The sequence below is a fragment of the Bombyx mandarina genome, chromosome 19, assembly GCF_030267445.1.
Source record: "Bombyx mandarina strain Sakado chromosome 19, ASM3026744v2".
Taxonomy (NCBI): Eukaryota; Metazoa; Arthropoda; class Insecta; order Lepidoptera; family Bombycidae; genus Bombyx; species Bombyx mandarina.
Genome location: NC_143225.1, coordinates 8,060,842 through 8,085,656, shown reverse-complemented (window position 1 = coordinate 8,085,656; position 24,815 = coordinate 8,060,842). Strand labels below are relative to the sequence as shown.

General features: G+C 35.4%; 1 protein-coding gene and 1 long non-coding RNA gene across 4 annotated transcripts in view; both read right to left on the bottom strand.

Moving 5' to 3' along the window:
- The window catches only part of NGR-A8 (neuropeptide receptor A8), a 67,427-nt gene extending 48,336 nt beyond the window's left edge, over positions 1-19,091 (bottom strand). For all 3 annotated transcript variants that reach the window (XM_028175108.2, XM_089735284.1, XM_028175116.2), the window contains exon 1: positions 18,934-19,091. The gene's annotated coding sequence lies outside the window, so the exon portion shown is untranslated. The remainder of the gene's footprint in view (positions 1-18,933) is intronic.
- Positions 19,092-23,100: 4,009 nt separating this feature from the next.
- LOC149500843 (uncharacterized) lies at positions 23,101-24,186 on the bottom strand. The gene is made up of 2 exons (XR_016324657.1): positions 23,981-24,186; positions 23,101-23,360 (listed from the first exon to the last, which is right to left on the bottom strand). It is a non-coding gene; the product is annotated as an uncharacterized LOC149500843 (long non-coding RNA).
- Positions 24,187-24,815: the final 629 nt, after the last annotated feature.

Below are 24,815 nucleotides of genomic sequence, written 5' to 3'. Positions count from 1 at the left end.
TAATAGCCAGTGAAGTTTATCTACCTAAATACAACATCGCACGAATGAAATCTATAATTACATTGACTACTTTACCTAAAATTAGTAAATTAAATACAACTTTTAATTTTTCATATGCTACGCTACTAAAAGAAACGTTCTATACATTATTACCTGCTTCGAATTACCTGCTTAGAATAAGAAAACCGTATAAACTCAATTACGAAGAAATAAATGACGAACCAATTAAACTACAAATAAAATGTGCTTCCCAAATGGGATGACATGGACGAAAATCCATCGGTCACCGGAAGCGATACGAAGCACCGGAAAGGTCCCGTTTCTCCATCACCAACTCGGAATTTAATTTAGTGGACAATCACAATGGACCTAAGCAAATGTCACAAAACGACAGTAACATATTACTATTACAATGTTTGCGTTACCTTTTTCTGACATGAACTTTTAAGGTACAATCTGTGGGTAGAATAGCGTTCGTGAATCGTGACGTCTGATAAAATACTGTTTAATTTCACCAGTTTTCACCATCGTCATCTTCATCACTCTAAAAAGGTGAAGGAATAACATCGTGTAATAAAAATGAAACCCACAAAATTATAATTTGTGTAATTACTGGTGGTAGAACCTCTTGTGAGTCCGCGCAGGTGGGTACCACTACCCTGCTTATTTCTGCCGTGAAGCAGTAATGCGTTTCGGTTTGATGGGTAGGGCAGCCGTTGTAACTATACTTGAGACCTTAGAACTTGTATCTCAAGATGGGTGGCGCATTTACATTGTAGATGTCTATGGGCTCCAGTAACCACTTAACATCAGGTGGGCTGTGAGCTCGTCCACCCATCTAAGCAATAAAAAAAAATACTAGTCAAACCAACTGAAAATTTCTGAAAAAATATAGGATGTGTCGCTTTCTATCCGTTATCCTACAAAAAAACAATCACAAATTTAGGACTAATTCTTCTGTTGAGCTGAGCCTGAGATCCTTTTCTAACATCAGCTCTAGAAAGGGCAGTGTTTCGTTGAATCCACCACGGGATCTGAATTACGATCCACTGAGAAGAACTTTCGAGAAAGTTAGTAGGTTGTGTCTGTGGGTAAAGTTTGATATGATGATACCCCTCTACTGAGGGTTACCCATAGGTACTTGAGCTTCAGGGCCCAGGATATATATGGGCTGTCCAAAGAGAGTGATCGCAGTAATGGTGCTACCAGAGGCATGATGTCGATGCATCACTTTCTTTAGTTGTTTCTTGTATAATAACCACGGGCGCAAAGCCAAGCGTCAGTACTTGTTTCGGTAACTGTACTCGTTCGGATAATATTTATTGGGTTCGCAAATGCCCTTCAGTGTGTTTCGCCCCTTGAAATGGACGATGGTAATTCGAGAATGATGTGTATGAAATGATATAGCTCACGTTACATAAGTAGATACTAGTATGGGATAATCTAAGAGAGAACTTTAGAACCCATTTATACATCCTACTAATATTATAAACGCGAAAGTTTGTAAGAATATATGGATATATGTTTCTTACTCTTTCACGCAAAACCTCTGGATGGATTAAAATGACACTTTACAATAATATAGCTAACACGTAAGAATAACATATAGGCTATAATTTATAAAGATACGAGGAGGGATCAAAAAGTAGTGAGAACGACATACTCCTTGGTAAGAAAAAAGAAATACTGGCAGGCATAGCTCAGCATACATATTTGTAATAATAATAAACAAAAAATTCTTCGACGTCAGCCACCCAAGAAAATGTTGCAGAAGTCGAGAAAATTTTTCAATGTTTTCAATGCTCAGTCACTGATTACAAAAAAAAAAGAAAATTCGTTGGCAGACTCCGGAGAAAAGGTACTAAACTGTTCTGTCCTTGCTCATTTATTAAATATACAAAAAAATCTCCGACCAAATTTAATATTAAAGAGACTTTTCAATGAATCGCATAGCGACTCGGTAAGTCACTTCAACACATCAAATTTCAACAAAACCTAATAAGCTACGATGCTATTTTCCAGCTCCGAACACAACTTAATAACGAAACGACGTGACAGTAGTAAAAAAAATCCTTTAATTAAAAACCGTGTCTTGAACTCACCTCGTCTTAAAGATTTTTTTCAAGTAAAATAAAAGTATATTCCCTTTGTTCTTTTAACGCCAAAAACGTTGACATGTCCCATGACAATCAGGGTAAATGACGTCTTGTCGTGTACGGAATTTTTTACATCAAAAGAATTGGCGGAAAGGTGAGAGATTCATTTTATAAAATTATAGTGATCCTTGTTTTACTGTCTTATTTATTTCAAAACGGAAATAGCACAGTCTTATTATACGTATTTTGTAAAATATTTTATTTTATATTAATTATAAGATACTAGATAGGGACGCCGGCTACCTCGCATACAAGTAGAACTTCATTATTAAGTTCATTAGTATAGGGTTTTTCAATAGGAACGCTCGAACTTTGACAGCTCATAGCGGCCATCTTGGTAAAGCGATTGCTGTCAAATTTGGCATGAACATACTTAGTCGTGACATTTCACCATGGAACGCTATGCACTTGTCCGGCGGTATCATCGGCCCTTATTTCCTCAAAGATGCGCAAGGAACCACGCTCACTATCAATGGCGACCGATATCGGACGATGATAACAAACTTTTTGTGGCCTACGATAGATGGTATCGATTCCACAAGCATGTGGTTCCAACAGGACGGTGCCACTTACTATACAGCACGGGAAACATTAAATTTAGTGGATGAGTAATTCGAAGGCTTCGTCATCTCGCGTGGTAGCGACATCAACCGGCCACCGAGATCGTGTGACTTAACACCGCGTGACTACTTTCTGTGGGACTACGTGAAATCTCAACCATAACTCGCGCTCTTCGTGAAATTGAGCCCCATTTATGCGCCAGGACCAATCGTCCGCCAGGACCAATTTGTACACCAGGAAAATTGGTACACCACCTACAGCGGAGTAGCGGCGGCCATTTGGCTGAATTTTGCGGACTGTAGATGAACGCGGTTTTTCCAATTAGAATGGTTGAGCTCTGGTGCGATGGCAATATAGAGATGTTGCTATCATCTCAAACAACGCCTTAGCACAAATCCTGTAATCCTAGATGCATCATTAGAGTTCTACTTGACTTTGTTTGTGTGCCCAAAGATATGAGCTATGAATGTCGTAATAACCGACAATTATACTCAGTTTACACATATTACAACGGAGTGGTCTGCTATTAGAGTCGCTTATTTTCTGCTTTGTATATAGAACACGAGTATTTAAGATCCTTTTTCCTAGTTCGAAAGGATCGCTTAACATTCTCAACAACAGTAAAAATAGGAAGAAATTAAGAAGGGGGCACTAGAAAATGTTGAGAAATAGAAGCAATTGAAGGAATAATTCTGGTTCTGATATATATGAATCAATGAAATATAGTAAGAGGTTCGTGTACCAACCGTTTTAAATAAAAACATTATAGGTAATTACATTCTTTATTAAATTGTTTGGTTCTAATAATTAGGATAACAGCTGACCCTAAAATCGTATCGTCATGATGAAGATAAATAACAATTTTCTAAATATAAAATAATAATCAAAAATAATTAGTTGACTTAATTTTTTTTAGGTAATTGCATAGCTTATTTACAAGTATACTGCGCTTTTAGCCGATTTTCAAGAATCCAAAACGACTTACTTTAAGAAAACGATGCTACCCGAACAAACAACGCGACCCTTAATTAAAAGTTTTGTTCGTTGTCTATTTGCGAAAGTCAATAAAAGTTCTGAAACAAGTCAACAATTTCAAGATACTTTTGAAAATAGTCTGGATACAATGGTTGCAGGTACGTTTCGTTTTTACCGATTAGGTGAATTATTCTTTAATCCACAACTTTTAGAACAACTCAACTACGTCTTTTTTCAAACTGACTGACCCGGTGACGCAATAGCTAACGCCCTGAATCCTAGGGGGTCAAGAGTCGTATGTTCGATTCCCAAGTTGGGCAAACTTTCTTGTGACGACTTTTGCTTGAGAGTGTGATTTTTTTTTATTGTTTAGATCTGCTTAGGTTAGGGCTTATTGTTTAGTTAGGGCTTATTGCTTAGGTGGACGAGCTCACAGCCCACTTGGTGTCAAGTGGTTACTGGAGCCCATAGACATCCACAACGTAAATGCGCCACCCACCTTGAGATATAAGTTCTAAGGTCTCAGTATAGTTATAACGGCTGCCCCACCCTTCAAACCGAAACGCATTACTGCTTCACGGCAGAAATAGGCAGGGCGGTGGTACCCACCCGCGCGGACTCACAAGAGGTCCTACCACCAGTAATTACGCAAATTATAATTTTGCGGGTTTCATTTTTATTACACGATGTTATTCCTTCACCGTGGAAGTCAATCGTGAACATTTGTTGTGTTGTCGTGTGTTTAATATCTAATTGTTAAACGCGTATTACCATACATATATTTCGGTCTCTGGTTCCCATAATAGAAGCAATGCTAATTTGGGGCCATAACGTGTCTTTGTGTGATTTGTCCTCGATGATTTATGAAAATAAAGTGAATTCTAGTACAATTCTAGAAATTGGTCGACCACTGAACACAAAAAACAAGGTAACTTCTTACCTCACAATTTTTGTTGTTTATCAATCACTTCTATTGAAAGGAAGCCGGATTGGAATTCTGAGATCGATTCGGCAGACATAGTTCAGTTCAAAAATGTGGAAGACGTACAGGAGGTTAAGCTTGAAGCGCGGAAGCTTTTTGAATTGTTCTAAGGCAAACGTTAGTGATCTAGTTATTTTATCCGCGATCTAATATTTGAAACTATACTACACATCTGACATATATACACACAACTATACTTGAGACCTTAGAAATTATATCTCAAGATGGGTGGCGCATTACCGTTGTGGATGTCTATGGGCTCCAGTAACCACTTAACACCAGGTGGGCTGTGAGCTCGTAGACCCATCTAAGCAATAAAAAAAATTAAAATAAAATACCTACAATTCATTATATCCATGCGTTATAGATACTCTTAGTCGTTAAAAATTACTTTCGAAATTTGTATATAAACTAAAATATGCTCTGCTTCAGTTGATGAAAAAAATAATGGAGCTTTTTAATGTTAATGAGGCTATCCATCTTACCTACAGTATATTGTTATCGCAGCTTTGTTTAATGGCACAAAATATAACAGTAAACGAGCTAGCTAATGCCAAGGGAACATCCATACTATATGCTTTTTTTTTTATTGCCCTTGTAGGCAGACGAGCATACGACCCACCTGATGGTAAGTGGTTACCGTCGCCCATGGACTTCAGCAATGCCAGGAGCAGAGCCAAGCCGCTGCCTACCGTTAAGTACTCTCCAGAAGCCTCGTTTGAAGAAGGATATGTCATAGCGCTCGCGAAACACCGTGGAAGGGAGCTCATTCCAAAGCCGAAATGCTATACGTTAATGTATTTATTTATTATATTAAAAATTTGAAAGTGTATCCTTGTTTGTCCTTCTTTCACGTCGAAACAAAGAACGGATTTACGTGGCTTTTTTTAATGTGATAGTGAAAACTATATAAAAATAACACATTATAATATTTAGTAACCTAAAAGCTACCTTTTATCCCAAAAAAAATCTCATTCACACGGGTGGCTGTTTTATTGTCTTTAGAAAAATTACATGAAACTTTTACTTGACCATGCAGGAGAAGCCGCGATTACAACTAGTGTGTTTATAAATAAAATATATGATCAAAAATTTCGTATACGACCTGATGGATCGAATGGTCTAAAAATGTTCGAAATTTTAACAATATTTAAATGATATCTAGTTCTTTCTTCGGTTTTGACAAGTCGTAGAAGTGATAATGATTACTTTCATGGCTTAATCTTGCGTTTGTTTTTTATTGTCACTAGACTATTTCCAATCTTTCGAGCACTTACAGTCGGTCAGTCACTCTTCCGTGGACCACGAGAGATTAAACCGTAAAATCATTTTTAATTACAATAAAAAAAAGTCATAAAGTAAATTTTATGATATGTGTAAATTACATAACATTAGATAAAAACAAAAATGTAATTGAAACCTACCAACCAAAATTAATAAGCCAACAATTCTGGAAAATTACCAAATATTCACCGCCAATGTCCGAAACAGAAAATAAATACTTCAAATAATAACGTCATTTGTCAAACACGTAAATTGACACGATCAATTAAATTCGCAAATATTAGTTAATCACGCCCCGGTCATGGTGCAGGACATTTGCCGATTACAAATCAATATTTCGGTTCTAGAAAGTAATACGTGTCAAAATTCTAGCGATGCGCCGGTGTTCGAATCCCGCAGACGGGTACCAATTTTTCTAATGAAATACGTACTTAACAAATGTTCACGATTGACTTCCACGGTGAAGGAATAACATCGTGTAATAAAAATTAAACCCGCAAAATTATAATTTGCGTAATTACTGGTGGTAGGACCTCTTGTGAGTCCGCACGGGTAGGTACCACCGCCCCGCCTATTTCTGCCGTGAAGCAGTAATGCGTTTCGGTTTGAAAGGTGGGGCAGCCATTGTAGCTATAACTACTGAGACCTTAGAACTTATATCTCAAGGTGTGTGGCGCATTTACGTTGTAGATAGATGTCTATGGGCTCCAGTAACCACTTAACACCAGGTGTGCTGTGTGCAAAATTCATTGAAATTATTTTAAGTGTTATCCTATTGTCTATATTAAACTTATTATTGCCAGCAATTTCTTATGATAAAATTGTGTATTTAAGAATGCCGTTTCATTAGAATACATTTTTTTATCTATACTAATATTATAAAGAGGAAAGATTTGTTTGTTTGTTTGTTTCGAATAGGCTCCGAAACTACTGGACCGATTTTGAAAAATTCTTTTTCCATTAGAAGCCGACATTGTCCCGGATGAACATAGGCTACTTTTTTTTAATTTAATTTTTTTATTTTTTTGGTTTCATGTGTGTTTTAATGTTTCCGAAGCGAAGCGAGGGCGGGTCGCTAGTATTTAAATACTATAATAAACATTTACTGGGTACGAGGTACACAAAATTTTGCGTAACAAATTCTACTTGTCTTTAAGATATGAAAAAAGAAAAAGCAAAGGAAAATAGAATGATCAATAGAAAATTCGAGTGTACACTACATGAAATAATAGTAACAGAATTATAAATGAGTGTCTACAATTATAATTAAGGCAATCACATTATTTTCGTTAATCTATCAACAATGAAATTCAGAGAAAAGAATAGCTTGTCCAGCATAGACATTGGAACTTACAAAAAGGTAAGGAAATTATTAAGAAATAACTGCATATTTTAAGTGACTGTTTTGAAGTAACTGATATAAAAGTATGCAAAGCTGGTCAATTAACTCTCTGGTTGAGCCTCATGAGCTGAGCTACCTGTCCGCACGTGTCCGTAGTCATAATACTGCTTAGGCTACCAACCATTAGTTTAGGAAAAAACGCCATTAACGAAAGTAAATGAGAACAACATGTTTAGTTGTTAAACGAATATAAAAAGAAACCTGCTCTGATGAGATTGACAACACAACCATAAGAATTAGGACAATGTTAGACGTGATAGTTTTCATAACATCTCTTAAATGAGGCTAGGCCCAACTGCATGACTCCTCTGATTGATTGCCTTAAATAACCAGAGAATGGGTCCCAAGAGATCTTTCGGACAAAATAACATGGGGTATTTTTCTCGAGGGAGCTGGAATCCAAATTTGGTGATAGAGCCCGGGAAAGAAAGCTGTCAATGGAATTGTTATGGAGGATCAGAACAAAGCTACTTTGTGACGCCGACAATGGCTAATTTCCCAAAAGATCTTATGATTTAGGTTATAAATATTAAAGAATTATTATAACTTTTAGATTATATTAGCAAATAGATTAAAAGTTCCACTCATAATTTAGCCAAATTTTGCCGAAAGTCATGAAAGAAAAACTAACACAATCATCCAAAATATAATACTCGACTAAGCCACTAAAAACATTCAAGAAATACATTTCCAAAATAAAATAATTGTAAAATATGAGGGCTTTAAAATCTGCAATTGTAAATAGTTTGAAACGCGGACAAACAATATTCTGAACTCTGCTACACTACAGCACGTATCCAATTAGTTGACAGTTTCCGACACCAGGTGCTTAGTCCAACTGTATTTACGCATTGGACTATAGGATTACTTCTCTAATTTATCTTATACTCTAGGCTTGGATGTTTACATTAAACTGAAGAGAAGTTTTAATAGACCAGAGCCCAAACGATGCTGTTTACCTTTGAAAACTCGATGGAACAGAGTAATCAATCACAAATCATAGATGACATTCTTCTTTTGAGCTGTAGACCGGTAAATCGGGTATTCTGTATACAACATGCTGTTTAACTTTATTGTGAAACAAACAAAATAAATTTTCTATGAATTTTGTATTTTATAGTATCGATTATAATAAACCAATGATGTCAAAATGAGAGCAGCCGTTTTTTCTTTTCTATTATGTTTTAATATTACAACAACGAAGTTTTGAAAATTTATGAAATCAGTCAGAATTTTTAACTTGATTCTCATTTATCACGTATATTACGGAACATAATTTTACGTCCTCAATTTTAAATGTTCGCGGAAATAAGACTATGAACCTCAACTAAATTTAATTCCAAACAATGGTAAAATGTATATAATACATATATTCATGAATTTATACACATAATACCTTACCGAATTGAAGACTAGAGGGAGAATAACCATTTAATAGAACAGCGCAAGTCATTTATCATATACAACCAGTCGTCAATTTCTTTTGAGGTGTCTCCTTACAATTTCAGTCAGGCACACGGCAATTACTGAAAGTAATTGCAGAGATCCTTTCGCTCAAAAAGTAAAGACGTATTCTTTCATCGCGTTTCAACGATGAAGTTTTTGCGATTTAATATTAAAAGAGGAAAAATTATATGTTAGATAGAGGTAGACCAAATAATATTTTATCATGAAAGTATGGTTCACTTGTTTTTATTACTCTAGGTGGGCAAAAGAACCTATACACTTCGCGATGAGATAAGAGAGCATTAAAGTCTAAATAATCTAACATCTATCCAGTCCGTCAATTCGGAACGCATGAGATATGTTTTAAGGTCATGGCGGCTTTTAAGTGTTCGTTACTGGTGGTAGGACCTCTTGTGAGTCCGCACGGATAGGTACCACCACCCTGCCTATTTCTGCCGTGAAGCAGTAATGCGTTTCGGTTTGAAGGGTGGGGCAGCTGTTGTAACTATACTGAGACCTTAGGACTTATATCTCAAGGTGGGTGGCGCATTTATGTCGTAGATGTCTATGGGCTCCAGTAACCACTTAACACCAGGTGGGCTGTGAGCTCGTCCACCCATCTAAGCAATAAAAAAAAAATCTCCATAAACGGCTGCCAATTTGAGGGAGACAATCATGTCGCCGTGAAGTCGGTTAGCCATGAAAGCTATAAAAAACCGTATCCGAGCGGGCTTACGATACCTACCACTATTAACGAAAATTCCGATAGTTGACTTTTATTTCCTTCTTTATGAAAGAAGTCCATGGAGCACGTTTAAGGTATGCTACTAAGAAATCGAAAATCAGTACCATCTATCTATTGTATTATGAAACCGGTAGTCGCATCATTGGACACTTCATAGAATAGTCGTCGTGGCCTAAAGGATAAGACATCAGGTGCATTCGTATCTAACGATGCAACGGTATTCGAATCCCGCAGGTGGATACAAATTTTTCTAATGAAATACGTACGTGACAAATGTTCACGATTGACCTCCACGGTAAAGGAATAATAAAATCGTGTAATAAAAATCCAAACCCGCAAAATTATAATTTGGGTAATTACTGGTGGTAGGACCTCTTATGAGTCCGCACGGATAGGTACCACCATCCTGCCTATTTCTGCCGTGAAGCAGTAATGCGTTTCGGTTTGAAAGGTGGTAAAGCCGCTATAACTAAACTGAGATCTTAGAATTCATATCTCAAGGTGGGTGACGCATTTACGTTAGTCAACTTTCGTCGAAATTAAAAATAAATAAATCATACTTCTTATTTAGATTGACCTCGCTTCGCAATGATAAATATTTGTTATGATAAAAACGTTTTAAGCAAACCCCGCTCCTTCTGAACCTGTGGAAACGGTTCTTTATAATCTATCCGTCCATACAATTAACAAGTTGCATTAATTAAATTTGTCTTACAAGAAGTGACGATGCTGAAAACTATTAATCACTTCTAGAAACTTCCATCGGTCCTGAACGGAAGCCCGACTATCAATCCACGACACAGGCAAAGCACAATGTTGAAGTAATTCTACTATTTATTTTCGTTTATATGATTTGAGCCGTGGAGATAGGGCGAATGTGCGAATCTTCATTAAAAAAATAAATGGCTGTGGAGAATATTCTTAAGGTACGGGTTTTACCACGATTTCCATAATAAGTTCCAGATATTTCCGTACTATTCCAAGCGTCAACATCACGGACACACTGACAAATCTATTTACCTAATGCGTTTTAGGCATTACTACTGGAACTCGATGGCTCGACCTACGAGGGCGGCACTGAAAATTTCGGGAATTAACGAAGTGACACAACATTACTATTTAAAAATGTATTTATTGCTTTTCGAAGTATTCTCCGCGAAATTTGACACATTTTTCCATACGATGGAACCAATCATTGAAGCAACCATTCCATTCGGAAGTTGGGGTCTCCAAAATGGCCGTTTTGTAGGCGTCCACAGCTTCTTCAGGTGATGAAAATCTCGGTCGACGCAATTTATTCTTTATTTTAGGGAAAGTATAGAAATCATTAGGGCTTAGGTCAGGGCTGTACGGCGGATGGTCTAATAATTATATGTTTTCTTGCTCTAAAAACTCTTTTGTTCTGTGCGCGGTGTGAGAACTCGCATTGTCGTGATGGAGGATGATGCGGCGGTTGCAGTTCTCTTTACGGAGTTCAGAAACGACCTGTGGCAAACAAATGCTAGCATACCATTCTGAGTTAACCGTTCTTTGTCCCTCAAGAGGAATAGTCGTAACATGGCCGGTTTTGGAGACAAACGTGGCCACAATTTTTTTTGCAACACTCCGTGAACGAACAATTTTTGTTGGCTTTAACTCATTTTCGAACACCCAAACTGGTGACTGGTTTTTTGTTTCGGGTTCGTACGCGTATATCCAGGATTCGTCATCTGATACAATGTTGTATACAGCATTTGAGGATCCTGCGTGGAATCTTTCGAGAGTTCTGACGCACCAAGTAACGCGAGCCGCTTTTTGCTCTTCACAGAGCGAATGCGGTATCCATCGGGAAAACAACTTTTTTACACCTAATTGTTCATGCAAGATTATGTGTATTTGACTCATGCCAATGTCTAAAGTTGCCTGAATTTCGCGGTATGTCACATGTCGATCTTCCTCAATCAGCTTACGCACAGCATCAACGTTTTCTTGGGTGACTGCAGTTTTTGGACGACCTTGACGGGGATCATCACTGAGCTTGACACGTCCACGTTGAAACTCAGCAAACCAGCGATAAATTGTGGTTTTGGATGGGGCTTCATCACCAAATGCAGAAATCATCCGGTCAACACACTGTTTTTGTGTTAAACCACTTCGAAAGTCATAATAAATCATCGCTCTTGAATTTTCTCGAGTCAATTCCATTTTCTCAACGACTAAACAAGTTTGACAAAACCTCGTGACAAGACCGAGAATCTTTTTTTAAATAAATAAATAGTATTCGATTTTTAAAACCAAGGAGTTTTCAATTAAAAATATTTTAATATGACAGGAACAGTGGAAATATTCCATTCCCGATACTTTTAGTGCAGCCTAGTAATGAATATTCTGTCTTTCCAGCGTATTGGTGTGAATTCAGAACACTATATTATACTCGTTCTTAATACTGCATTCGTAACGTTTCATAAAATAGCTGTGGTTTTATAATTTAAATTAAAGACATTATTTTTTATTTTTAATACCTGACCCGGCAGACTTCGTAGTGCCTCAATCGATAAATAAAAGACCTAAACTTTTGTATAAAATAAACTTAAAACAAACAGAAGGAATCGGTCCGACGGGGGACACATCAAAGGAAAAACAAAATTGTTATTTTTATTTAATTCCAAGCATTTTCATATTTATCAACCTTTTAAACCTTCTCTGGACTTTCACAAATAATTCAAGACCAAAATTAGCAAAATCGGTCCAGCCGTTCTCGAGTTTTAGCGAGACTAACGAACAGCAATTCATTTTTATATATACAGAAGATAGAAGATAGAAGATGACATCCTTCAGACATGACGTCGATGGCTTCAACATTACACTGTACAAGTATTAACAATGAAGGCTCACAACACGCCTTAGATTCAAATACGTCCAACAGTTCCACTAATTTAAATCTTACCACAAAAAGCCATACTCTTATTTTTGACGGAACGACGACACGTGAATGATGACAAGTTTCTTTGGGGTATATAGTTCTGGGGATTTCATTCCTTATATAGCCTTTACATATGTGAGAACTTTTGGTTCATTCATCATAAGTTACGACGCAGGTTCTATGAATTTTGGTTTTACGCCCAAAAATACCTTACAATATTATACAGTAATATCGATACTTCAGTTCCAAAAGGTAAGAATTCAAAAATATATTCTTATGAAATTAACAGAAAGTTGAATCAGTAGTTTTGTGCGCGTATTTTTTAATTATACATTAATTACATAAATTAATTTAAAAAATTGTGCACGATTGTTTTGACACATAAGCCACCACTTTATCTTCTGAGAAGGATGTCCAAACACAACCACCGCATCAGCAAATTAAACATAGTCGTTATATTAGCACTTAAATTTATCTGCCAGCTATATATGATAATATGAAATTTATTCATTAGACACACACAAGATCGAAACTTATAAAACGTAATTTAAATTTTTTTCAATAACTGATCTAAAATTATACTATCGAGCAAAGCTACTCAAGCCAGAACTTTAAAAGGCGTACGCTAGTAAAATTTAGAAATGCAATAACTGACCTAACCTTACAGTTCTTTGGTAATGTCTGATCAACTTATATATGATATGTTTAATTACATCATATTATCTTGAGTTAAATATAAATACCGCACATCACTAGTTGAAAAATACATTCTTGAATAGTTATTACCATCGATTAAATGAAAATATAAAGATCATAATGGACGATTTAATCGATGACAATTATTTAGATCTCGACCGGACAAGTAGTATATTTAATGTTACTAGATGTCCCGCAGTAGTCGAAATTTGACTATAATTAATTGGAATATAATCACAAATTTCGCCAAGACTACACTATAAAAAATATTAACAAAGATAAACAATATTTAATCTATTCTTAATTTGACAACAGACGTCAAGAACAAAAGTTTGACAATAAATAGTATGCATGCGTGTGTGCGTCAAATACATGGTCTGTAGTGTGTGTAATGTTTCCTTTATTGATTTAATGTATCTTTTATGCATTATTTAAAAAAAATATTAGCATTTTGCACTTCTTCTCTATATTCTCTTTAAGTGTGAAAAATTTCATACTCCTCCGTCCGCGCAATTTTCGTAAAAAGGGATACAAAGTTTTTGCTTCACGTATTAATGTATAGATAGCGTATTTTGTAACATAGAATTTAAAAACCTACTTTAACAAGACTTAACCTTCGTCAGCTAATAATACGTAAACACATTACTGAACAATTCGACTTATCAAGACAATTAGTTGTGGTTATCGAGGACCCACTAAGTAACGTCAAGTTACGGCCTAGAAATCAACGCATTACTGTTATCAGTTGTGACAATGACAAAAGGTTCTGATGATTAACAAAAACTTCGCCTTTGAAACACTACAGTACCACTTTGTCCTATCTTAAATAATCCGAAGGAATCCACGGAATCTAAAAAAAATGAAAATAGTCTTTTCGGTTATTAATCAGAATATAAAAACGGTCGTCGCTTTTTCCAGTTGGTGCGATGATAGTATTACGGTTATACGATAGACGTTCCAAGAATCTCTTAATACTCGTATGAAGGCAAGTTGAATTAACCGTATGCAGTTTTATAAAATAAGGATCCTCACCTTTTTTTTCTTTTTCTTACCTAAGCTGAGAGCTTTGAGAGGCTATTTCAGCGTAACCTTAACTAGTAGGTGAGCTCACGGGGCTCAAACCTGACGACGTGGCTAATACGAACCCTAGCAAGAGCCGTCCTTGGCAGAATCTACCACCGGATCGGAAACGCGACCCACTGAGAAGATCCGGCGAGAAACTCAGTGGGCTGTGTCTGAGGGTAATCCTCACCACATGTCGTGTGTATAATCGAATTTGTTTATACATCATTTATCTTTATGATTTATGAACAACAATACATTGCCGTAACGCGACAGGACAAAAAAGTCACAGAAAAACCATTCAAACCAAAATTCAAAACACACGAACATTTTAACTTCCTGGTAAAGGATGGGATGTCCCACATTAAAATACAGTAAACATTTTGACCTCACGTCTGAAGACATAGAACCTTCAGAGTAAGCCCTTAGCTTAACTGCTCTCCTGTAGAAATGGATTAAATTAATAAAAATACATTACCAAATCAAATAATTACGATAAAATTAAAATGGCTTTGTCTTTGCTACTGAATAACGGTACTCAACTGCCCGACTTGACCAATGAGGAAAGGAAATAAGAAAGAAAAGGAACCTTGTTTTTACAAAGCAGCCTGTTGCCAATGTTTCCGAGGCTCTGCGAGTTTGCCAAGAAAATAAAGCTATACCTAAAGATCATTTCTTATTGTGTAAATTAAAAAGTTTCTTTTAAAATACTAAAACTTCGCCTTAACAGAATAATAATACAAACTTATATATCGTAACAGGAAGGAACGTAGAAATAGCCATTATTTGATTTATTTTACAGTTTTTAATAAATTTTAGTAGCGCTCGAGCGCTTTCAATGGAAACCTGACAACTCTTTTAGTCGTTTTATTATCGGCTACAACCTACGAATAAATAATTTATTCGTAGGCTACAACCGAATATTCGAAAGAGGACTCTAGCATAGAGGACTCTAGAATATTCGAAAGAGGACTCTAGCACATTGTATTGTCTATAGACCCCGGAATGAATTAGGCCTTCAAAATAAATAATTATAATTAGAAATAGACTAGCAATGAGTTGAAATGTCTGTAAAAGATTTCAAATTAACCGAGAAAAAAAATTGAACCAATGAAGACTTCGGAATGCTCATTATTTTCAAAGAATTTCGCAAACATTCTACACATTAAATGTGATAGGGATATCAAATATACAGCGCTAAATTGCATTCCATGATAAACTCGGGAGCCAGCGGCAAATTATTAAAAACATAAATACTTATTTCATATCATTCCATTTAAAATCGTGGGACATGTTTTATTTTATTTATTTATTTGTGAAGATAAGCAAACAAAGGGACTACCCACTATTAAGGGTTATCTATTTTTGTGGGCAACAGATTGTGAATACCTACCTTAAGATCAGAAGTCGGACTCGTTATGTATTCGAAACCACCTTCAAACAGGAGGAACGCGTGAATTCTACGTATTGGGACGGTCAGTGTGAACAAACCACAGTAAGTCACAATACCAGCCTATTTCAAATAAGTATTTTAAAATAGCAGCTTGTGTTCTAGCTATATACTAGGATATCTTGGCGATTACTGGTGGTAGGACCTCTTGTGAGTCCGCGCGAGTAGGTATCATCGCCCTGCCTATTTGTGCCGTGAAGCAGTAATGCGCTTCGGTCTGAAGGGTAGGGCAGCCGTTGTAACTATACTGAGATCTTAGAACTTATATCTCAAGGTGGGTGGCGCATTTACGTTGTAGATGTCTATGGGCTATGTCTATGTCCAGTAACCACTTAACACCAGATGGGCTGTGAGCTCGTCCACCCATCTAAGCAATAAAAAAAAGATTATTAACAATAAATGCAGAGGAGGGTATCTTAAATCAATTTTATTGTTATGTTTTCCTCAATTATTTTAAAATCAGCCAGTTCGTAAGCTAATGAAAATTTCAGCGAAAACTTCGATAAATTTTAGCAAGTCGGTTGAGATTATTCTTGTTTATCATATAAATAATTCTGGATAATATGTTTTCGTGATAGACTAGATCCATTTACCTACACGGTGGCCGCACAAAAATGTAGCAAAGTCTAAATCTAGAGATTTATGATGTGAGAATAAGTGAAACTGTTATTTCCACTTTGATTATCGTCTTTGTATTTCAACAGCTAATACACTTAATGGAGTATGTAAAATGAGTGTGGCGGCCATTTCTATGGTGTCTACTAATTCACTGTGGTACAAAAAATGTTTTTATACAGTTAAATTTAACAATAGAATGTTGAATCGAAAAAGGATTGGCAATTTTTTCTTTTATTATTTGTAACCCAGCAAATAGCTGACAGCTGTACAAGGTTCTTCCTAAACCATATAAAGCGTTGTGCACATGTTGTATAGTCAACCATTTTTGTAATGATATTTCAAAGTTAAAACGGTTCTTATTCTACAGTATTGAAATATGACACTAAAGTGTAAAAAATATTCAGATTACAACAGTTTTTATTTTGTAATGCTGTAATGGACAGAGCATTGTCCACTTGTTGGAAAGTAACCCATCGCTCATTACATGGGACTAGCGCTCGCATAAGTCGGTCAGTTGGTCGAGTAGACACATTCTTGAGAAACCCCACTCTTGTAAGCAAACATCAAAGTGTAATCGAATCATTTATATTGATTTAATTTAGAATGAGTTTCATTATTTTGACTGATTTATTACTATGAGCTATGATAAGATTTTCCATGCAGTTCACGATTTGGTTTCGTGAAAAAGGGTCAAGAGAGACACGCAAATAGGACTCAATTTAAGGGACTACGTTGTGCGGCGAATAAACAGCGGAGTAGAACGAGCTCAACTAATACTAGAAAATAACTCGGAACCACTCGCAAACCTAGCGAAATTACTTACCGCAGTGATGCCGGACTACTTGTGGCCTCAACTGGGTAGCATGTGTCTGAACGAAATGTAATATCTACAGAAGCGTCATCGGCTGCACCGCGTTTGAAACTATCTATTTTTTTACAGATTCTGAACTCGTTGGGGAGATAGAACTACACCCTTGTGAAAAACTAATGGAAATTTTTATGAAAAGATCAATGGCCTGTCATGAGAGCTACTGTGATCATTTGCCGGATATTTTAGTCTTCAATTAACCAATTCAATTGTACTTTTCTCTCAGAAAATACGTTTTTATTTTAAACTGAAACAGTACACTCTTATGAAGACATTGCGATCTACTGAGATCCTTAACTTTTCTTTTCCTACGACAATAATTTAATTCAGTACTAGATCCGTGACAACATTAGTATTCCCTCGGGATAGCAGTCTAGTTATATTGGTCAACGTTGTGAATTCTACACATAGGGGTTAGAAGAACGAATGAAAGAATTAGGTCAATCCCATCCAATAATTAATTATAGGAAATTAATACGGCCCTGAAACCACCATGCCGGAGGTGGATGAAATAAGAAACGCCAAAATTGTTTTATTTACTTCGAACAAAACACTGGTCAACACAATTAAAGATATTTTGAAGTTGCGCTTACTGCCAAAAAAGATTTAAACTAGTCTATCTTTTTGGAACAAAAAAAAAGTATTTGACCAGCCCTAACGATACAAACCTCTGACGTTTTTTTCTGTGCATGAAACTAAATAAGCACCAAATATCCATTTTAATAAAAAATGTCTACGGCGAAAATTGCTATTCATTCTAAACGATATGTGCTCAGGGATATGTCACAAAATGAACAAAAACTAATATTTTAGCTTGCCAAGATATGCGTGATGAAATAACTTAACCAAGCGTGAACAACGAGTAAAATGTAAAAGACTTACAAAACGTATTATATTGTTCATTTTCAAAAATATGTGAGAGTACTCTTAATTCTCGATCACAAATCACAATTTTTTTAATAACTAAGGCCACTTATTTTTAAATGTTTTATAGATCAGTTAGTTTGATAATATCGATACCGCCTGAGGTATCGAAAAATTAGACACGATTTTGAACTTTACGGTAATGCCAGTGAATGGATATAAAAATCAAAGCAAAATGTTATACTTGTTTATCTTAAAATTAACCTAATTGCTAAAGACTTGCTTTTTGATTCATAGAGAGAAATATTCATTCCATTACCGGCGGTAGAGCAAATTGGGTAAGAACGAATATCTTGCCTATTTCTGCCGCGAAGCAGTTGTTTTTTCCGATTAGAGGATGGGACAACCTTTTATAAAAAAATATTACTATGCACTCAGGTCTCAGGGTGATGTCTAAGGGCTTCACTACCCACTTAAAACCGGGTGGGTCGTAAGCACCGTCCACTTAAAGTAATACAAAGAATAATATTTAAATAAAAATATTCAATATAACTAATGTGTTACAATCATCTTTCAATAGTTTCCATAAAGAACTGAATTAGAGAAATCTCAACTTAGAGTTACTTGAAAAGTGTTCAGTGAAAAGTGAAAAATATTTTCTGGAATCGTGAAACCTCGGAGTTAAAAACTTATTGTCAATAGAAATAACAAATCAACAAATAAAGTGCTCACATGCATATACATATACATACAAAGATAATTTATATGAATAGTTTTGACACAAAATAATATAACGAGACAAATTTTATTCAACACATTGGCAGAAATTTTTTACTTAACTTACATTCATACTGAAAATGCAAACGTATAATTATTTTTTATTCAATACGCAAATATATTCAAAGCGTTACTCAATACTTACTGATCCGTATTAAGTTCATGTGAATTTTTAAAGTTCACTAAGCACAGTCCGTTTTCACGCTGTCGCGGATTTTGTAAGGCGGAAAATCGTTGGTATAACGAAGGGGGCCGCACGGCGGTGCGTCTCGCGTGACGCAGCGATCTCGACTGAAGCCGGTTGGTAAAAGGGCAGGCTCGCTTTATCACACGCAGGTGATGTGAAAACATACAGACAACCGTGAAACGTATTACACAAGTTCAAAGCTCTGGTAATTAACTGATAACGCTCGTAAGTAAACAAATGTGAAAAGAAAAGCATATTGCATCGGGAATAAATCATCAATCGAGTATGACTATTAACTTAGAGATTGAAATAAAATATCCACTGGATGCAGGCAGCGCAGGACCGGTGTTTTTGGTGAGGCTTGGGGGAGGCCTATGTCCAGCAGTGGACGTCCATGGGCTGATAAGAAGAAGAAGAAGAAGAAGATGGAGAGCTTGACATAGGATAGGATTTTCAAAAAAAAAACCAGAACAATTTCTGATTATGTAAATATAATTACTCTCGTTACAAGTAAGAATGTTTTTAATTTTAATGCAGGATCAAAACAAAGTTGCTTGTTGAGAAATTTTGAATGAAATTTATCGAAACTTTTCATGTTTTCTCTTCGTTCGGTTTTCGTATAAATAAGTTTGCTTGATGCGATTATATGAAAATTATATCATAATGTGCCTAAAGTCAGCAGGCGAACATAAAGGGGTAAAGTTTAAGCACATTAAGAAAAGTTATGCTTGATTTCAAAGTAAAAAAAGGGAAAAAAATAAAAATAAGGTTACAAATATTAATATTACATTTACATACGAATAATAAGGATGATACTGACAGTATTCTGTTATAACATACAGTTGACTTTCTTCTGAGACTCCATAAATTTTGTTTTAAAAGTTACTCTTCATGACTGAGCATTTTATACTAAGACCATGAAACTCGGCGGCAAAATAAACTTTAGTTTTAAAGTCAACAGCTTCGATGGAAAACTTTACTCCTATAGAATATTCACATTTTTTTCTTAGTCAACTATCATAAAATATCATATCAAAAAATTATAAGGAAGTTACTGAGTATCTCCTTATTTCTGAAATACAAAATAAAAATGCGCGAAACCGCGGGTCACGTCTAATTGAAAAGTATACTTAAGAAAGACAATTAAAAACCTGCAAGTCCAGTCCTGCAAGTTCAAATAAGGATTTTGATTGCTTCATTGGTCTAGTGGTTAGTGACCCTGACCGCTGTACCCGAGGTTCGACTTCGATTGACGGTTGGACTCTTTTTTAAGGAATTAGTAATAATAAACACAAAAAACCCGATCCGGTAGTAGATTCATTCGCGAAGCAACTGCTCTATTAGCAAATCCCACCCCTCCTGGCTGAGCCTTTGCTCGCCCACCTGTCCTGGTGAAACTGGAAAGGCCTCAGGGCCACCGGTAACCCTTCAATCATAAAAAAAGAACAAACAAAATTTGGCAGTGGCACAAAAACAATTCGAAACGTTTTTTTAAATTTTAAAACAATCATAATGATATTTTTTAGAATGATTAAATTAGATAAACATAATTAAATTCTATTAAACCTTAAGTAAATTCGAATCCGGTAACAAACTATAATAAGTGACCTTAAGTCTAATGTCATATTTCAATTCACCTTCGAAAATTGACGCGTAATCAAGAGAGTAAATTGAAACCGCCCTCTGTGGCTCCTTTATAATGCAAATAATACTGTCGAAGTGTTATCGAGACATAAATTGTGTTACAAGTGCGTTTAGGGCAAGATAAAATGAATTACAGAACGTTGGCCCGCAGTTCGATCGTGGCCCGCCATCACACTTTTCGCGACCGCTAGTAATGCAATTGCATTACGGAAGAGACGTTTTATTTTCCAACTAGCGGCCCGCTCCGGCTCCGCTCGGGTCAACAAAAAATTTTCAATGATATTTGACGTTGTTTTATTTTTTAAATAAAAGAACACTTATTGCAACATAACTATAATAGTTAAACAGATGCTGTCGCGACATTTTTTGTTAATAATAATGTGTTCTACAAAGTCGTAGTACATTATTTTATTTTATCATCAATAGTTTTCGCAGGGTAGGCAATGTAAAGAATAATTTAGATAATTTTTTTACACCTTGGGTTACATTATTGGAGTTTTAGTAAGGATCTCTATTTTTTTTTCAAAAAAGATTATAGGCTATGTCACTCGGGAATAGTGTAACTTCCAAACAGTGAAAGAAATTTTCAAATCGGTTCAGTAGTATCGGAGCCTATTCAATACAAACAAACAAACAAATATTTCTTCTTTAAAATATTAAGTATAGATTAGTATAGATAGCCTTAAAAGTTCCATTTGAGTGAGCTAAACTTCAAGCTGGCTGTAGTAAAAATAACTTATCGCGATCTAGTTAGTATTTTCTTCGGTTTTCGCATCTCGTAAATTAAAAATAATTTTACAGTTTAATCTTATATTATTATTATTATTTTAATATTATTTCCAACCGTTTGATTACTTTACAATTTTCATAGACACGAACGACTAAGTTTTTAATTTTTAAACGGATACGTCATTCACACCTGAATAATGTCGATAAATTGCTCGCAGTTTGCCAGCACTTGTACATCCGGGGCAATATTTTGAGCCAACTGTCGCCATTTTTCCTGAATAAATACGTACCTGACACGTATTTACGAATCACTTCCACGATGACGGATTAATATTGCGGAACAAAATAACTGAATTTATCAACGTGCTGTTGTTTCAATTTGATTCTCGTTGAGATGGCTCGTTTCCAGAATAAAAAAAAAAAACTGGAAAATAGTTAGACCGCACACATCCCCGGTCGAACTTTTGATAGAGAATCCGAACCTTTCTTCCACTATTCTTACAAAGCCACAGTAAAAAGACATTTAAGATATCAATCTCAAAAAAAAAGCAAATAATTTTAACATATTTTATTATTGTTTAATGTTCATAGTCGTATATTTTCATGATGTTCTTCACAACCTAACGCGAGAAATGAAGCGGTGAATCAAACTGCCAAAAATAAATAAAAAATAAAACTATTGACAAAAGGCGATCTTACCAAAATAAAAAGTTTTTACCATTTATTTTTAATTCTAAAATTCTCGACTAAAATGAATAATTTTACACTTCACGTTGAAATTTCAGATTATTCGATCCTAATCAATTGTCAGTATCCTATTAATCGAGTAACTTTCTTGCAGATTAATTATTAAGAAAACTTTCGAACGCTTCTTAGAAGCGTTCATAAAAGTTGTCAATAATTTCCCGAGGGTTTCTATGTGCTTACGATGGCGGTGTGTATATAGAGATTCAGAACTAGTCCCAGAGATATATTCATAATTAACATTTTAAACTTATACCATATTACCATTATATATATGTCGTGGATAACGACTTTTAGTTGTCGTGGATAACGACTTTTAGTAACATTAAAACGGTGGTTTTGATTATTATTTTAAATGATGAAATGTTGTTTTGATAAATATCACAAAATGAAGGGTAGACTCCGTAACGCCACAGTATAAAATGGCGGTACGTGGACAGAGTCGTGGCATTCCGTGTCAGACAGTCATTCCGTCCGTCTCAGTCAGTGAGTCTCTGACAGTCAGTCAGTCGGTCTGTCGGTATGTGGAACGAAACTGTCGGTTTACACTGTCATTGTGAAAGTTGTGTGTGTTGAGTTTCAATAATTATTATTCAAAAGGTTTTATTGACTTTTTATAAACTGAGTTCAACCAAATACGAGTGATGACGGAACCTACCGCTCAGCCATCCCTAACGTGTGCCAACATATACATTTATACCACGGAATAGATAAATAAGGTTGGAAAGGCCTTTGCTCTAATTTTGTATTAGAACCAGTGTCGCCGCTTCATCCCCACTATTTTAATTTCTACACACACTGTGATTACAAGTATTTCGCACACCACAAAAACACCCACACATAAATCTCAGGACAGATATTCGTTCGCAAACTAGCACAAAACACCCGTAGGCATACACACTCACACACGCAAAAAGGCAATAAAAATGTTCATACACGCTAGTGCTTGATAAAATCGATATTCTTTATCGATAAATTATCTGATGAATGAATGGAGAAAACATGAAATAAATATTGAAAAAAAAAACTATTTTACTTTTATTAATTACAAATAGTCACTGTCGCTGGAATAAAACGTATTTGTTAAGCAGTTGGCGCTTGCTATTAATTGCGAATGAATTTTTCAAAACTAAGTGTATTCTGATTTTTTTTATGATAAAATCATTTTCAGTAAAATGTTTAGAGCAAATAGTACTCGTCTTTGTCTCCAGTTTCCTCTACCTGTCACGTCAATCCATTGTTCCCTGGCGTTAGGTTCTTTAGGAAACCTAAAATTTTTTATTTACTGCATAAGTCAAATAGCATTTTACTTAGATTTTAATACGTCTTAGACAATATAGTAAATACCCGTAAATTAGAGGTCTACATGTCCCTTTATATTATACCTTCACTTTAATTCAATGATAATAATTCAATAATATTAATACATATTTATTTTACTCAAAATACGTCTCACTAAGAATATACTAGTTATCATTAATTAAATATAAAATAATGCAAAAATTATCCATGTCAAATGTAAATATAGTCGAGAATTCTGTCGATGATTTTATTTCACCACATGGTCACCTCACTATCGACAAACTGCACGGCCAATCAGGGCAAAGGCCGAAATTTCAAAGATTGAAGTGTAGAGAACGCAATGCATGTAGTACATTGGAAGCTGACTTGCTCATTGCGTTCATTGGGTGAGTACACATCGCGCAATGTATGCTATTTATAACTTGCTGCTGGGCTGCGAGCTCGTCCACTCATCTAAGCAATAAAAAATAAAAAAAAAAAAAAAAAAATAATAATAATATTGTTAATGTTTGGAATTTCATAATGCTCAGTATATTTTTATGTTTTAGACAAATAATATTGTAATTAAATGGTAATTTCGACTTACCGATCGAAAGATATACCTCCTCGCTCTATACTTGAGGCCTGATTTTTTGTTTTACAAGTTATAATTGCACAACACGGCACTATAAAGCGGAGATCTGTTCGCCAAAGTAGTCCGAAGCGCACTAAATGCGGTAAATGAAAGAATCGGTCGAGTTATGTTTGTACGGTCATAACTGTGGCACGCTTGCCCCGCCTACATTACCATTCCAACCTTATTTATCTATTCCGTGATTTATACCATACATCATACCTAATACATATTATACCACCAATATATTTGTGGACACGAGTAGTCAGTCAGTGTTGGGATTGCGATTAATAAAACCTTGAAATTTCTTCTTAATTGAAAGCGTTCATTTTCCATTTCTCCTACATAAAGAATTTGTACCCCACATGAACTACATATCTTTAACTATCTGACACTCTCTAAGTGGGGTACAAAGTTATTTCTTTACATAATAACTGCCTCCTATATTATTCTTAGCCTTATCTCTAATTTCTCATTAAATGTTTGGGAACCCCACATCACTTTTGATTTTCATAGACACCGATAACCAATTAACCATCGATCGTAGATCGATCGATGCAATTAACCCTATATGAATCTTTAGCTTATTGTTTCATCTCATTAAAACCAAAAATACTTCTACAATTTGCTTCTAATTTAAAAAAAATCGTTTTAAAATTCTTCCATTTAAAAAATGCGAAACTAATATCTGTACAGAACCACTAATTTGAAAATACTTTCAGTTTCATTGGATTTTTCCATGAAAGGTAAACGCGCGACAAATTGGCATTCACGTGCGTCGTGTTGACAAAGTTATTAGCTCCATTGA